Source organism: Lolium rigidum, chromosome 6 (assembly GCF_022539505.1).
Source record: "Lolium rigidum isolate FL_2022 chromosome 6, APGP_CSIRO_Lrig_0.1, whole genome shotgun sequence".
NCBI classification, from domain to species: domain Eukaryota; kingdom Viridiplantae; phylum Streptophyta; class Magnoliopsida; order Poales; family Poaceae; genus Lolium; species Lolium rigidum.
The window spans coordinates 22,043,123-22,047,870 of NC_061513.1; the positions used below are offsets into that span (position 1 = coordinate 22,043,123).

The following is a 4,748-nucleotide window of genomic DNA, read 5'->3' on the forward strand; positions in this document are numbered from 1 at the left end:
CCACCCTCAAACTCCCCCTCGACCTAAATACTCGCCGATTGGATGATGAATAGAAAAGTGGGAGGGGCGCACCTAGGCAGAAGGAGTGATTGTTTCGATCTTGTCTTTTGGTTTGCTTACAGTCTTCATGTACTCTCCAATTCCAATCTTCTCATCTAAATAGGCAGACGTAGACAATATAAAGATCTAAAAGCTTAACAAACTATATCAGGGAGGTATTTGTGTATTTAACTGGGCATTCTGGCTTTCCAGATCCATTCGTGTAACTGATTTGCTTCTCTCCCAACAAAGCTTCCTGGTGAGTGCTTAGTTTTTGCATTTTTTTTGGCATTTACAGATTTAATTCTAAACCTTCAGGGTATGTGTGGACTAATTCTATGATTATCATGTTGTTCTATCAAACCAGGCTTATTTCTTTGGTAAACGGCGAGGCCACGGGCAGGTGATTCTGAAAGCAGTGAACTCTAATGTTCCTCCATGAATGGATCTTAGCTAATGCCTTCATTGACATTGGTAGTACTGAAGAGAAGGTTAACAAAGCTAGACCTCCTAAATATTTTGCTCTGAGTGCTTAAGTTATAAGTATATCATAGTAAATATAAGTGTACTTTCCATTATTCAACTTAATTTTGAATAAAACCTTAAGAATGATAAATGTGACACAACTTAGTTTCAACACCACAATTCTAAAGTAGTTTGGTTCAAAGCTATTGTATCATTGAGTGTTTTCAGTCTTCAACACATGTCAGATTCAGCATATGTCTGAACGATTCGTTGCCTCCCGTCAGTTTTGCAGTATAGAGATTCTCTATTTCCTGTATACAAGTTTTGGCTTGCTGGGTGTATATTTAATTAACAAGTACTTAGTGATCAGCATGACCACTGAATTAAAAAGGAGTCATATGATGTAGAATCAAACTTAAACCAATGGACGGAGCTCTGTTAGGTATTACAGGGGAAAGCAGTATCTATGTTTTCTGAATTCTGGCTTGATTTATGTTGTTAAGGTTGCAAAATAGCAATATTGATGAAATAGTGTATTTTTTCACGAACTGATTGAATGGTTTGCTCTTAGTAAATAAATCTGCATATCTAATATTTATTTTGATTTCTACGCAATGCATAACTCGGAGTTCATCCTAGGGTGCCCCTGTGATCTCTACTCAGTTATTGACTTGCTTTCTGATGCTTCGGTTTTTCTTCTAGGAGGATGGCATATCTCGGTTTGTGTACACCACCTGGGTTCATGTGCACAGCTGGTTTCCAACGCTTGAATAAATGTATGGCAGGTGGTGGCACTCCCTTTACCGAAGCTTTCATTTCATGGAACCTAGATTTACATATGTATGGCAACCAACATCATACTCCTGTGTTTTAACTTGGGCCTCTATTTGGTTACAGCCTTTCAGCAATGGAATATTGGGTGCACGAGATGCTCCACAACCTGCATTTAATAAGTTGATCCTTCATGTCCATCGTGCTATCCTTGCAAGGTTAATAGTAATTCTTATCTTTGGGTTGTCAATGATGGACTTGTAGGTCAGATTCTGGATTTGTACCGATGTACATGGTTCCGAATAATGCAATTACAATGTATTGTGCATAAAAGATCCAACTTACAGAAACTCAGCAACTCACGAAATCTTTGGTTAAATAGATGTATTGTGCAATTATATAATGCTGACAATAAAAGCTTCAACCTTCACTCATTCTGATCGATCATACCCTTATACGTGCCGTTATATGTGAAGCAAACATCATATGGATATTTGTGTTCTTCAGTGAAGAGGAGGCCAGCTTATACACAATTAATCCTCGAAGTAGTAGCTTTCGTCCAGTCCAATGCGAAAGCATTCAACAACAAAACACTGTCCCTTTTGTTCACAAGAACCATAGAAATAAAAATCAAATGAAATTATTTGGTTTAGAATATATATATATATATATATATATATATATATATATATATATATATATATATATATGTTTAACATATTAGTATTTCATGGTAAAAGTTTTAGAAGGATTGAACACCAATCTGAAGTTTTCCTCTGGTTAGAGAAGCGGGGATTATATACCTTTGAGTTGACTCTTTTTTTCTGCGCCATAGTAGATAATTTGATTACAAAGTTAAGTTAGCTTGTTGAAAATAATTCTGACAACACCCTTTTTCTGACTTAGATTTTCTGTAGATGTTTAGTTGCCGGTTTGCTGGTATTGTATTTGTGCCAACATGATACATAATCTGAATGCTTGATAGTTTTCCTTGTACCGATCTTGATGAGCCCGATGGCATAGTATCCTATCCAATGAAGCTGATTCATCCCGAGCTAATTAGGATTATTCTCTTCTCTTTATCAGGTTTAGGATGGCTTACTGCCCTTGCCATGCGATAGTTTTAGTATTTTCCTCTGTTTGGTCGCACTTTTTTTTTGCGGAATATGTTTTTCTAATTTCACCACTCTTCTCAAATTTCATCAGGTTAAATGTAGTGCTTCCAGCCAAGCACATTATGCCGAAAATGATTGAAGTTTATTCTTGCGGCTTCCTGGCGGCGGCTGCGGGTGGGTGAGCATGGCCTCAGCTAAAGAACAACAATTGCTATCTGAGTGACCAGCAAAAAGTATGAGCTCGTGTTATCGTGGTAGCACATTGTCGTCGCTCCAGGCAAACCCCCAGTGCTATCCACATGCTTTCTCGGACACATCCATTCCATGGTGCCGCCCATCCCCACCCGCCCCTAGCCCACCGGTGGGCTGGCTGAACCGGAGCCTGAAGCACGCTGAAGGGTAGCAACAAACATTGTTGTTCATGTCGTATATTGCTGCTGCAGGTATGCTCATCCCCCACTCTTTTCTTTTCCCCTATCTTCTATACTATATTGACTTTGTCCCAACCTCCAGGTCTTCTACAGATTACAGCTAATATCTTCCTTTTCTCATCAGTGAGCACACATGAATGCTGGGGATAGAACGATTTATGCATTTTTAAATTTATGCCTATGTACTGCCTCGTGATGTTTTTGCGTGCTTGGTGATCTGCCTGTGGTGTTGAAAATAATTAGCAACCAAAAACTGGGGTTTCTGCACCAATAGTAGATAATTTGGTTACAAAGTTAAGCTAGCTTGTTGAAAATAATTCTGACAACACCCTGTTCCTGACTTAGATTTTCTGTAGATGTTTAGTTGTCGCTTTGCTGGTATTGTATTTGTGCCAACATGATATATAATCTGAATGCTTGATAGTTTTCCTTGTACAGATCTTGATGAGCCCGATGGCATAGTATCCTACCCATTGAAGCTGATTCATCCCAAGCTAATTAGGATTATTCTCTTATCCTTATCAGGTTTAGGATGGCTTACTGCTCTTGCCATGCGATAGTTTTAGTATTCTCCTATGTTTGGTCGGAATTCTGTTTTTTGCGGAATATGTCTTTCTAATTTCACCACTCTTCTCAAATTTCATCAGGTTAAATGTAGAGATTCCAGCCAAGCACATTATGCCGAAAACGATTGAAGTTTATTCTTGCGGCTTCCTAGCGGCGGCTGCAGGTGGGTGTGCACGGCCTCAGCTAAAGCACAACAATGGCTATCGAGCGACCAGCAAAAAGTATGAGCTCGTGTTATCGTGGTAGCACATTGTCGTCGCTCCAGGCAAACCCCCAGTGCTATCCACATGCTTTCTCGTGGGAAGGTGAGTATTTATGTTGCACTTTTAACAGATTCATAGGTTCACTCCTTTTTTCTGGTGTTAATTGTGAGCTTTCCGTTCACGCCTTTCAAGTGGATGAGATATTTGTTCGAACAATTAAAGATGCAGGCCTCTATGATACAATTTGGCTGGCTTCTGTTATGGTTTTGCATGTCCAAACAGTTGGGGTCCAGGGTGACCGGAGAACTCATACACTATGTTCTTGCTTGAGTACTTGGATAAAAATTCTGTTTTCTTCGAGCATTTGCTACTGCTGCTCCATGTCATCAGGCAAGCATAAATAAAGAAAGCATCCAATATTAGGTAATTTGTGGAACACATTCACTGTGCTTCCCTATTAACAAGTTGCACCTCAAAATAAAAGCACAAACGGTTTAGGGAGTTAAGACTCACACCATGTCTCTTTCTTCAATGCGATGCCTACGGTTTTGCAGTTTAGTTGTTAGCTATCTGCATAGTGCATAGGGCTTGGGACATTATCAGGTTGTTGAATGCCATTTCATGCAACCACATGTGAAGTTAGTTACTTAGGTTACTTTGTTTTGTTTAGTACTCCAATAATATAGGGGGTGCGTAATTTGATAAACTACCCCCACTTTTGCTTCAGATATCATTTTATTGGTGCTATTTCATATTTGGTTTTGTTTCAAGTAAACTGTGGAATATTCAGCTTTGTTTTACCAATTACAACATCTATCTAATACTCTGTCCATTCATATTTAATTGACGCTAATTGGAACCAACACCCAGCATAGTAGTGTGTGTAGCTGCATTGATTAATACAGAACAGAGGTAGTAGTTTCTTATTTACGAGGTGGAATTCCTTGTATGTATAGAGATAGTTTTAACTTCCCAGTGGCATTTTCATTTTGCTGCGGTGCCTTTCCTACCGAGATGTATGAACTGTTAATTTCCCTTGGTGGTTTAGTGATTGATTTGTATTGTTTGCTCGATATTAATCCCATCCATTTTCTGAACACTATCAAATATTTAGAGTTGAAGTGTAGTTCACTATAATTGTGCAAATATATAAACTG

At 38.8% G+C, this 4,748-nt stretch overlaps 1 long non-coding RNA gene across 1 annotated transcript; it reads left to right on the top strand.

The window, feature by feature from the left end:
• The first annotated feature begins 240 nt into the window (after nucleotides 1-240).
• On the top strand, nucleotides 241-1,254 carry LOC124660089. The gene is made up of 3 exons (XR_006989791.1): nucleotides 241-298; nucleotides 407-530; nucleotides 1,207-1,254. It is a non-coding gene; the product is annotated as an uncharacterized LOC124660089 (long non-coding RNA).
• Nucleotides 1,255-4,748: the final 3,494 nt, after the last annotated feature.